The sequence below is a fragment of the Scyliorhinus torazame genome, chromosome 4 (genome assembly GCF_047496885.1).
Source record: "Scyliorhinus torazame isolate Kashiwa2021f chromosome 4, sScyTor2.1, whole genome shotgun sequence".
Lineage (NCBI taxonomy): Eukaryota > Metazoa > Chordata > Chondrichthyes > Carcharhiniformes > Scyliorhinidae > Scyliorhinus > Scyliorhinus torazame.
In genome coordinates, this window is record NC_092710.1 from 304,705,968 (window position 1) to 304,715,967 (window position 10,000).

Below are 10,000 nucleotides of genomic sequence, written 5' to 3' on the forward strand. Positions count from 1 at the left end.
CCTGCCTGAGTTGAGCCCGCAGGCAAGTGTTGGGAGGAATGGCGAGGACGCAGAGAGCAGCAAAAGGTTGGCCTGCCTCTGGTGTGGAGAGTGCTTGGCGTGAGCAGTCTCTGCTGGCCGCAAAAGCCTACTGCACCTGGTATTCCCAGGCGGTCTCCCATCCAAGTACTAACCAGGCCGGAGTCTGCTTAGCTTCCGAGATCAGACGAGATCGGGCGTTTTCAGACTAGTATGGCCGTAGGCATCTGCAGCACCGTCTTCTCGCCTATTCAAGCTGGCCACCCTAGCACCCTCGCCACTTCTTCTTTCCGGTTGTTTTCAATTTTTTCTCTCTCTTTTTCTACTTCTACTTCTACTTCTCCTCCTCTTTCTCTCCTTCTCCTGCTAATTCTAGCCTATATGCCTGATACTCGCTCCCCTTCATGCCATCCCCACCGAGCTCTCTTTTTTCTTCTCCACCTCCTCAAGGAAAACTGCAAGCCCCGCCTACCTCACACCAGCCTGCCGCCTGCACGCTGCTGCCTTTCCACATTGCAACGCTGCGCACTTCTCTCAGCACAGCCAGCACAAGGGTCAGGCAGGCAATGCAAGCCAGCTCTCTCTTCCTTCGCTTTCCACACCAGCCCCAATGCCACAACTTGCATTCATGCGGCGCCTTCAGGCTAGGAGAGAGAACGTCCTGCCGACACACTGGCTTGCGGCCACACGGGCCAGCTGGCGTGCCCATCAAAGTGCAGCACGCCAAGGCACACAACCGTGCTGCGTTGCAAAGGCCCGGCAAAGCTGCAGCAGCTGAATGGCCCGACCAAGCCGCCTGCCTGAGTTGAGCCCGCAGGCAAGTGTTGGGAGGAATGGCGAGGACGCAGAGAGCAGCAAAAGGTTGGCCTGCCTCTGGTGTGGAGAGTGCTTGGCGTGAGCAGTCACTGCTGGCCGCAAAAGCCTACTGCACCTGGTATTCCCAGGCGGTCTCCCATCCAAGTACTAACCAGGCCTGAGTCTGCTTAGCTTCCGAGATCAGACGAGATCGGGCGTTTTCAGACTAGTATGGCCGTAGGCATCTGCAGCACCGTCTTCTCGCCTATTCAAGCTGGCCACCCTAGCACCCTCGCCACTTCTTCTTTCCGGTTGTTTTCAATTTTTTCTCTCTCTTTTTCTACTTCTACTTCTACTTCTCCTCCTCTTTCTCTCCTTCTCCTGCTAATTCTAGCCTATATGCCTGATACTCGCTCCCCTTCATGCCGTCCCCACCTAGCTCTCTTTTTTCTTCTCCACCTCCCCAAGGAAAACTGCAAGCCCCGCCCACCTCACACCAGCCTGCCGCCTCCACGCTGCTGCCTTTCCACATTGCAACGCTGCGCACTTCTCTCAGCACAGCCAGCACAAGGGTCAGGCAGGCAATGCAAGCCAGCTCTCTCTTCCTTCGCTTTCCACACCAGCCCCAATGCCACAACTTGCATTCATGCGGCGCCTTCAGGCTAGGAGAACGTCCTGCCGACACACTGGCTTGCGGCCACACGGGCCAGCTGGCGGGCCCATCAAAGTGCAGCACGCCAAGGCACCCAACCGTGCTGCGTTGCAAAGGCCCGGCAAAGCTGCAGCAGCTGAATGGCCCGACCAAGCCGCCTGCCTGAGTTGAGCCCGCAGGCAAGTGTTGGGAGGAATGGCGAGGACGCAGAGAGCAGCAAAAGGTTGGCCTGCCTCTGGTGTGGAGAGTGCTTGGCGTGAGCAGTCTCTGCTGGCCGCAAAAGCCTACTGCACCTGGTATTCCCAGGCGGTCTCCCATCCAAGTACTAACCAGGCCTGAGTCTGCTTAGCTTCCGAGATCAGACGAGATCGGGCGTTTTCAGACTAGTATGGCCGTAGGCATCTGCAGCACCGTCTTCTCGCCTATTCAAGTTGGCCACCCTAGCACCCTCGCCACTTCTTCTTTCCGGTTGTTTTCAATTTTTTCTCTCTCTTTTTCTACTTCTACTTCTACTTCTCCTCCTCTTTCTCTCCTTCTCCTGCTAATTCTAGCCTATATGCCTGATACTCGCTCCCCTTCATGCCATCCCCACCGAGCTCTCTTTTTTCTTCTCCACCTCCTCAAGGAAAACTGCAAGCCCCGCCTACCTCACACCAGCCTGCCGCCTGCACGCTGCTGCCTTTCCACATTGCAACGCTGCGCACTTCTCTCAGCACAGCCAGCACAAGGGTCAGGCAGGCAATGCAAGCCAGCTCTCTCTTCCTTCGCTTTCCACACCAGCCCCAATGCCACAACTTGCATTCATGCGGCGCCTTCAGGCTAGGAGAGAGAACGTCCTGCCGACACACTGGCTTGCGGCCACACGGGCCAGCTGGCGTGCCCATCAAAGTGCAGCACGCCAAGGCACACAACCGTGCTGCGTTGCAAAGGCCCGGCAAAGCTGCAGCAGCTGAATGGCCCGACCAAGCCGCCTGCCTGAGTTGAGCCTGCAGGCAAGTGTTGGGAGGAATGGCGAGGACGCAGAGAGCAGCAAAAGGTTGGCCTGCCTCTGGTGTGGAGAGTGCTTGGCGTGAGCAGTCACTGCTGGCCGCAAAAGCCTACTGCACCTGGTATTCCCAGGCGGTCTCCCATCCAAGTACTAACCAGGCCTGAGTCTGCTTAGCTTCCGAGATCAGACGAGATCGGGCGTTTTCAGACTAGTATGGCCGTAGGCATCTGCAGCACCGTCTTCTCGCCTATTCAAGCTGGCCACCCTAGCACCCTCGCCACTTCTTCTTTCCGGTTGTTTTCAATTTTTTCTCTCTCTTTTTCTACTTCTACTTCTACTTCTCCTCCTCTTTCTCTCCTTCTCCTGCTAATTCTAGCCTATATGCCTGATACTCGCTCCCCTTCATGCCGTCCCCACCTAGCTCTCTTTTTTCTTCTCCACCTCCCCAAGGAAAACTGCAAGCCCCGCCCACCTCACACCAGCCTGCCGCCTCCACGCTGCTGCCTTTCCACATTGCAACGCTGCGCACTTCTCTCAGCACAGCCAGCACAAGGGTCAGGCAGGCAATGCAAGCCAGCTCTCTCTTCCTTCGCTTTCCACACCAGCCCCAATGCCACAACTTGCATTCATGCGGCGCCTTCAGGCTAGGAGAACGTCCTGCCGACACACTGGCTTGCGGCCACACGGGCCAGCTGGCGGGCCCATCAAAGTGCAGCACGCCAAGGCACCCAACCGTGCTGCGTTGCAAAGGCCCGGCAAAGCTGCAGCAGCTGAATGGCCCGACCAAGCCGCCTGCCTGAGTTGAGCCCGCAGGCAAGTGTTGGGAGGAATGGCGAGGACGCAGAGAGCAGCAAAAGGTTGGCCTGCCTCTGGTGTGGAGAGTGCTTGGCGTGAGCAGTCTCTGCTGGCCGCAAAAGCCTACTGCACCTGGTATTCCCAGGCGGTCTCCCATCCAAGTACTAACCAGGCCTGAGTCTGCTTAGCTTCCGAGATCAGACGAGATCGGGCGTTTTCAGACTAGTATGGCCGTAGGCATCTGCAGCACCGTCTTCTCGCCTATTCAAGTTGGCCACCCTAGCACCCTCGCCACTTCTTCTTTCCGGTTGTTTTCAATTTTTTCTCTCTCTTTTTCTACTTCTACTTCTACTTCTCCTCCTCTTTCTCTCCTTCTCCTGCTAATTCTAGCCTATATGCCTGATACTCGCTCCCCTTCATGCCGTCCCCACCTAGCTCTCTTTTTTCTTCTCCACCTCCCCAAGGAAAACTGCAAGCCCCGCCCACCTCACACCAGCCTGCCGCCTGCACGCTGCTGCCTTTCCACATTGCAACGCTGCGCACTTCTCTCAGCACAGCCAGCACAAGGGTCAGGCAGGCAATGCAAGCCAGCTCTCTCTTCCTTCGCTTTCCACACCAGCCCCAATGCCACAACTTGCATTCATGCGGCGCCTTCAGGCTAGGAGAGAGAACGTCCTGCCGACACACTGGCTTGCGGCCACACGGGCCAGCTGGCGTGCCCATCAAAGTGCAGCACGCCAAGGCACCCAACCGTGCTGCGTTGCAAAGGCCCGGCAAAGCTGCAGCAGCTGAATGGCCCGACCAAGCCGCCTGCCTGAGTTGAGCCCGCAGGCAAGTGTTGGGAGGAATGGCGAGGACGCAGAGAGCAGCAAAAGGTTGGCCTGCCTCTGGTGTGGAGAGTGCTTGGCGTGAGCAGTCTCTGCTGGCCGCAAAAGCCTACTGCACCTGGTATTCCCAGGCGGTCTCCCATCCAAGTACTAACCAGGCCTGAGTCTGCTTAGCTTCCGAGATCAGACGAGATCGGGTGTTTTCAGACTAGTATGGCCGTAGGCATCTGCAGCACCGTCTTCTCGCCTATTCAAGCTGGCCACCCTAGCACCCTCGCCACTTCTTCTTTCCGGTTGTTTTCAATTTTTTCTCTCTCTTTTTCTACTTCTACTTCTACTTCTCCTCCTCTTTCTCTCCTCCTGCTAATTCTAGCCTATATGCCTGATACTCGCTCCCCTTCATGCCATCCCCACCGAGCTCTCTTTTTTCTTCTCCACCTCCTCAAGGAAAACTGCAAGCCCCGCCTACCTCACACCAGCCTGCCGCCTGCACGCTGCTGCCTTTCCACATTGCAACGCTGCGCACTTCTCTCAGCACAGCCAGCACAAGGGTCAGGCAGGCAATGCAAGCCAGCTCTCTCTTCCTTCGCTTTCCACACCAGCCCCAATGCCACAACTTGCATTCATGCGGCGCCTTCAGGCTAGGAGAGAGAACGTCCTGCCGACACACTGGCTTGCGGCCACACGGGCCAGCTGGCGTGCCCATCAAAGTGCAGCACGCCAAGGCACACAACCGTGCTGCGTTGCAAAGGCCCGGCAAAGCTGCAGCAGCTGAATGGCCCGACCAAGCCGCCTGCCTGAGTTGAGCCCGCAGGCAAGTGTTGGGAGGAATGGCGAGGACGCAGAGAGCAGCAAAAGGTTGGCCTGCCTCTGGTGTGGAGAGTGCTTGGCGTGAGCAGTCACTGCTGGCCGCAAAAGCCTACTGCACCTGGTATTCCCAGGCGGTCTCCCATCCAAGTACTAACCAGGCCTGAGTCTGCTTAGCTTCCGAGATCAGACGAGATCGGGCGTTTTCAGACTAGTATGGCCGTAGGCATCTGCAGCACCGTCTTCTCGCCTATTCAAGCTGGCCACCCTAGCACCCTCGCCACTTCTTCTTTCCGGTTGTTTTCAATTTTTTCTCTCTCTTTTTCTACTTCTACTTCTACTTCTCCTCCTCTTTCTCTCCTTCTCCTGCTAATTCTAGCCTATATGCCTGATACTCGCTCCCCTTCATGCCGTCCCCACCTAGCTCTCTTTTTTCTTCTCCACCTCCCCAAGGAAAACTGCAAGCCCCGCCCACCTCACACCAGCCTGCCGCCTGCACGCTGCTGCCTTTCCACATTGCAACGCTGCGCACTTCTCTCAGCACAGCCAGCACAAGGGTCAGGCAGGCAATGCAAGCCAGCTCTCTCTTCCTTCGCTTTCCACACCAGCCCCAATGCCACAACTTGCATTCATGCGGCGCCTTCAGGCTAGGAGAACGTCCTGCCGACACACTGGCTTGCGGCCACACGGGCCAGCTGGCGGGCCCATCAAAGTGCAGCACGCCAAGGCACCCAACCGTGCTGCGTTGCAAAGGCCCGGCAAAGCTGCAGCAGCTGAATGGCCCGACCAAGCCGCCTGCCTGAGTTGAGCCCGCAGGCAAGTGTTGGGAGGAATGGCGAGGACGCAGAGAGCAGCAAAAGGTTGGCCTGCCTCTGGTGTGGAGAGTGCTTGGCGTGAGCAGTCTCTGCTGGCCGCAAAAGCCTACTGCACCTGGTATTCCCAGGCGGTCTCCATTCCAAGTACTAACCAGGCCTGAGTCTGCTTAGCTTCCGAGATCAGACGAGATCGGGCGTTTTCAGACTAGTATGGCCGTAGGCATCTGCAGCACCGTCTTCTCGCCTATTCAAGTTGGCCACCCTAGCACCCTCGCCACTTCTTCTTTCCGGTTGTTTTCAATTTTTTCTCTCTCTTTTTCTACTTCTACTTCTACTTCTCCTCCTCTTTCTCTCCTTCTCCTGCTAATTCTAGCCTATATGCCTGATACTCGCTCCCCTTCATGCCGTCCCCACCGAGCTCTCTTTTTTCTTCTCCACCTCCTCAAGGAAAACTGCAAGCCCCGCCTACCTCACACCAGCCTGCCGCCTGCACGCTGCTGCCTTTCCACATTGCAACGCTGCGCACTTCTCTCAGCACAGCCAGCACAAGGGTCAGGCAGGCAATGCAAGCCAGCTCTCTCTTCCTTCGCTTTCCACACCAGCCCCAATGCCACAACTTGCATTCATGCGGCGCCTTCAGGCTAGGAGAGAGAACGTCCTGCCGACACACTGGCTTGCGGCCACACGGGCCAGCTGGCGTGCCCATCAAAGTGCAGCACGCCAAGGCACACAACCGTGCTGCGTTGCAAAGGCCCGGCAAAGCTGCAGCAGCTGAATGGCCCGACCAAGCCGCCTGCCTGAGTTGAGCCCGCAGGCAAGTGTTGGGAGGAATGGCGAGGACGCAGAGAGCAGCAAAAGGTTGGCCTGCCTCTGGTGTGGAGAGTGCTTGGCGTGAGCAGTCACTGCTGGCCGCAAAAGCCTACTGCACCTGGTATTCCCAGGCGGTCTCCCATCCAAGTACTAACCAGGCCTGAGTCTGCTTAGCTTCCGAGATCAGACGAGATCGGGCGTTTTCAGACTAGTATGGCCGTAGGCATCTGCAGCACCGTCTTCTCGCCTATTCAAGCTGGCCACCCTAGCACCCTCGCCACTTCTTCTTTCCGGTTGTTTTCAATTTTTTCTCTCTCTTTTTCTACTTCTACTTCTACTTCTCCTCCTCTTTCTCTCCTTCTCCTGCTAATTCTAGCCTATATGCCTGATACTCGCTCCCCTTCATGCCGTCCCCACCTAGCTCTCTTTTTTCTTCTCCACCTCCCCAAGGAAAACTGCAAGCCCCGCCCACCTCACACCAGCCTGCCGCCTGCACGCTGCTGCCTTTCCACATTGCAACGCTGCGCACTTCTCTCAGCACAGCCAGCACAAGGGTCAGGCAGGCAATGCAAGCCAGCTCTCTCTTCCTTCGCTTTCCACACCAGCCCCAATGCCACAACTTGCATTCATGCGGCGCCTTCAGGCTAGGAGAACGTCCTGCCGACACACTGGCTTGCGGCCACACGGGCCAGCTGGCGGGCCCATCAAAGTGCAGCACGCCAAGGCACCCAACCGTGCTGCGTTGCAAAGGCCCGGCAAAGCTGCAGCAGCTGAATGGCCCGACCAAGCCGCCTGCCTGAGTTGAGCCCGCAGGCAAGTGTTGGGAGGAATGGCGAGGACGCAGAGAGCAGCAAAAGGTTGGCCTGCCTCTGGTGTGGAGAGTGCTTGGCGTGAGCAGTCTCTGCTGGCCGCAAAAGCCTACTGCACCTGGTATTCCCAGGCGGTCTCCATTCCAAGTACTAACCAGGCCTGAGTCTGCTTAGCTTCCGAGATCAGACGAGATCGGGCGTTTTCAGACTAGTATGGCCGTAGGCATCTGCAGCACCGTCTTCTCGCCTATTCAAGTTGGCCACCCTAGCACCCTCGCCACTTCTTCTTTCCGGTTGTTTTCAATTTTTTCTCTCTCTTTTTCTACTTCTACTTCTACTTCTCCTCCTCTTTCTCTCCTTCTCCTGCTAATTCTAGCCTATATGCCTGATACTCGCTCCCCTTCATGCCGTCCCCACCTAGCTCTCTTTTTTCTTCTCCACCTCCCCAAGGAAAACTGCAAGCCCCGCCCACCTCACACCAGCCTGCCGCCTGCACGCTGCTGCCTTTCCACATTGCAACGCTGCGCACTTCTCTCAGCACAGCCAGCACAAGGGTCAGGCAGGCAATGCAAGCCAGCTCTCTCTTCCTTCGCTTTCCACACCAGCCCCAATGCCACAACTTGCATTCATGCGGCGCCTTCAGGCTAGGAGAGAGAACGTCCTGCCGACACACTGGCTTGCGGCCACACGGGCCAGCTGGCGTGCCCATCAAAGTGCAGCACGCCAAGGCACACAACCGTGCTGCGTTGCAAAGGCCCGGCAAAGCTGCAGCAGCTGAATGGCCCGACCAAGCCGCCTGCCTGAGTTGAGCCCGCAGGCAAGTGTTGGGAGGAATGGCGAGGACGCAGAGAGCAGCAAAAGGTTGGCCTGCCTCTGGTGTGGAGAGTGCTTGGCGTGAGCAGTCACTGCTGGCCGCAAAAGCCTACTGCACCTGGTATTCCCAGGCGGTCTCCCATCCAAGTACTAACCAGGCCTGAGTCTGCTTAGCTTCCGAGATCAGACGAGATCGGGCGTTTTCAGACTAGTATGGCCGTAGGCATCTGCAACACCGTCTTCTTGCCTATTCAAGCCGGCCACGCTAGCACCCTCGCCACTTCTTCTTTCCGGTTGTTTTCAATTTTTTCTCTCTCTTTTTCTACTTCTACTTCTACTTCTCCTCCTCTTTCTCTCCTTCTCCTGCTAATTCTAGCCTATATGCCTGATACTCGCTCCCCTTCATGCCGTCCCCACCTAGCTCTCTTTTTTCTTCTCCACCTCCCCAAGGAAAACTGCAAGCCCCGCCCACCTCACACCAGCCTGCCGCCTGCACGCTGCTGCCTTTCCACATTGCAACGCTGCGCACTTCTCTCAGCACAGCCAGCACAAGGGTCAGGCAGGCAATGCAAGCCAGCTCTCTCTTCCTTCGCTTTCCACACCAGCCCCAATGCCACAACTTGCATTCATGCGGCGCCTTCAGGCTAGGAGAACGTCCTGCCGACACACTGGCTTGCGGCCACACGGGCCAGCTGGCGGGCCCATCAAAGTGCAGCACGCCAAGGCACCCAACCGTGCTGCGTTGCAAAGGCCCGGCAAAGCTGCAGCAGCTGAATGGCCCGACCAAGCCGCCTGCCTGAGTTGAGCCCGCAGGCAAGTGTTGGGAGGAATGGCGAGGACGCAGAGAGCAGCAAAAGGTTGGCCTGCCTCTGGTGTGGAGAGTGCTTGGCGTGAGCAGTCTCTGCTGGCCGCAAAAGCCTACTGCACCTGGTATTCCCAGGCGGTCTCCATTCCAAGTACTAACCAGGCCTGAGTCTGCTTAGCTTCCGAGATCAGACGAGATCGGGCGTTTTCAGACTAGTATGGCCGTAGGCATCTGCAGCACCGTCTTCTCGCCTATTCAAGTTGGCCACCCTAGCACCCTCGCCACTTCTTCTTTCCGGTTGTTTTCAATTTTTTCTCTCTCTTTTTCTACTTCTACTTCTACTTCTCCTCCTCTTTCTCTCCTTCTCCTGCTAATTCTAGCCTATATGCCTGATACTCGCTCCCCTTCATGCCGTCCCCACCGAGCTCTCTTTTTTCTTCTCCACCTCCTCAAGGAAAACTGCAAGCCCCGCCTACCTCACACCAGCCTGCCGCCTGCACGCTGCTGCCTTTCCACATTGCAACGCTGCGCACTTCTCTCAGCACAGCCAGCACAAGGGTCAGGCAGGCAATGCAAGCCAGCTCTCTCTTCCTTCGCTTTCCACACCAGCCCCAATGCCACAACTTGCATTCATGCGGCGCCTTCAGGCTAGGAGAGAGAACGTCCTGCCGACACACTGGCTTGCGGCCACACGGGCCAGCTGGCGTGCCCATCAAAGTGCAGCACGCCAAGGCACACAACCGTGCTGCGTTGCAAAGGCCCGGCAAAGCTGCAGCAGCTGAATGGCCCGACCAAGCCGCCTGCCTGAGTTGAGCCCGCAGGCAAGTGTTGGGAGGAATGGCGAGGACGCAGAGAGCAGCAAAAGGTTGGCCTGCCTCTGGTGTGGAGAGTGCTTGGCGTGAGCAGTCACTGCTGGCCGCAAAAGCCTACTGCACCTGGTATTCCCAGGCGGTCTCCCATCCAAGTACTAACCAGGCCTGAGTCTGCTTAGCTTCCGAGATCAGACGAGATCGGGCGTTTTCAGACTAGTATGGCCGTAGGCATCTGCAGCACCGTCTTCTCGCCT

At 57.2% G+C, this 10,000-nt stretch overlaps 13 non-coding genes across 13 annotated transcripts; all 13 read right to left on the bottom strand.

The window, feature by feature from the left end:
- Positions 1 to 124: 124 nt before the first annotated feature.
- Positions 125 to 243, bottom strand: LOC140414161 (5S ribosomal RNA). Its single transcript, XR_011943306.1, has one exon. It is a non-coding gene; the product is annotated as a 5S ribosomal RNA (ribosomal RNA).
- Positions 244 to 937: 694 nt separating this feature from the next.
- On the bottom strand, positions 938 to 1,056 carry LOC140412316 (5S ribosomal RNA). The gene has a single exon (XR_011941515.1). It is a non-coding gene; the product is annotated as a 5S ribosomal RNA (ribosomal RNA).
- Positions 1,057 to 1,746: 690 nt separating this feature from the next.
- On the bottom strand, positions 1,747 to 1,865 carry LOC140412317 (5S ribosomal RNA). The gene has a single exon (XR_011941516.1). It is a non-coding gene; the product is annotated as a 5S ribosomal RNA (ribosomal RNA).
- Positions 1,866 to 2,559: 694 nt separating this feature from the next.
- LOC140412318 (5S ribosomal RNA) lies at positions 2,560 to 2,678 on the bottom strand. Its single transcript, XR_011941517.1, has one exon. It is a non-coding gene; the product is annotated as a 5S ribosomal RNA (ribosomal RNA).
- Positions 2,679 to 3,368: 690 nt separating this feature from the next.
- LOC140412319 (5S ribosomal RNA) lies at positions 3,369 to 3,487 on the bottom strand. The gene has a single exon (XR_011941518.1). It is a non-coding gene; the product is annotated as a 5S ribosomal RNA (ribosomal RNA).
- Positions 3,488 to 4,181: 694 nt separating this feature from the next.
- LOC140413235 (5S ribosomal RNA) lies at positions 4,182 to 4,300 on the bottom strand. Its single transcript, XR_011942410.1, has one exon. It is a non-coding gene; the product is annotated as a 5S ribosomal RNA (ribosomal RNA).
- Positions 4,301 to 4,991: 691 nt separating this feature from the next.
- On the bottom strand, positions 4,992 to 5,110 carry LOC140412321 (5S ribosomal RNA). The gene has a single exon (XR_011941520.1). It is a non-coding gene; the product is annotated as a 5S ribosomal RNA (ribosomal RNA).
- A 690-nt stretch (positions 5,111 to 5,800) lies between these two features.
- On the bottom strand, positions 5,801 to 5,919 carry LOC140415229 (5S ribosomal RNA). Its single transcript, XR_011944344.1, has one exon. It is a non-coding gene; the product is annotated as a 5S ribosomal RNA (ribosomal RNA).
- Positions 5,920 to 6,613: 694 nt separating this feature from the next.
- Positions 6,614 to 6,732, bottom strand: LOC140412322 (5S ribosomal RNA). Its single transcript, XR_011941521.1, has one exon. It is a non-coding gene; the product is annotated as a 5S ribosomal RNA (ribosomal RNA).
- Positions 6,733 to 7,422: 690 nt separating this feature from the next.
- On the bottom strand, positions 7,423 to 7,541 carry LOC140415230 (5S ribosomal RNA). Its single transcript, XR_011944345.1, has one exon. It is a non-coding gene; the product is annotated as a 5S ribosomal RNA (ribosomal RNA).
- A 694-nt stretch (positions 7,542 to 8,235) lies between these two features.
- Positions 8,236 to 8,354, bottom strand: LOC140412323 (5S ribosomal RNA). Its single transcript, XR_011941522.1, has one exon. It is a non-coding gene; the product is annotated as a 5S ribosomal RNA (ribosomal RNA).
- Positions 8,355 to 9,044: 690 nt separating this feature from the next.
- On the bottom strand, positions 9,045 to 9,163 carry LOC140415231 (5S ribosomal RNA). The gene has a single exon (XR_011944346.1). It is a non-coding gene; the product is annotated as a 5S ribosomal RNA (ribosomal RNA).
- Positions 9,164 to 9,857: 694 nt separating this feature from the next.
- Positions 9,858 to 9,976, bottom strand: LOC140412324 (5S ribosomal RNA). Its single transcript, XR_011941523.1, has one exon. It is a non-coding gene; the product is annotated as a 5S ribosomal RNA (ribosomal RNA).
- Positions 9,977 to 10,000: the final 24 nt, after the last annotated feature.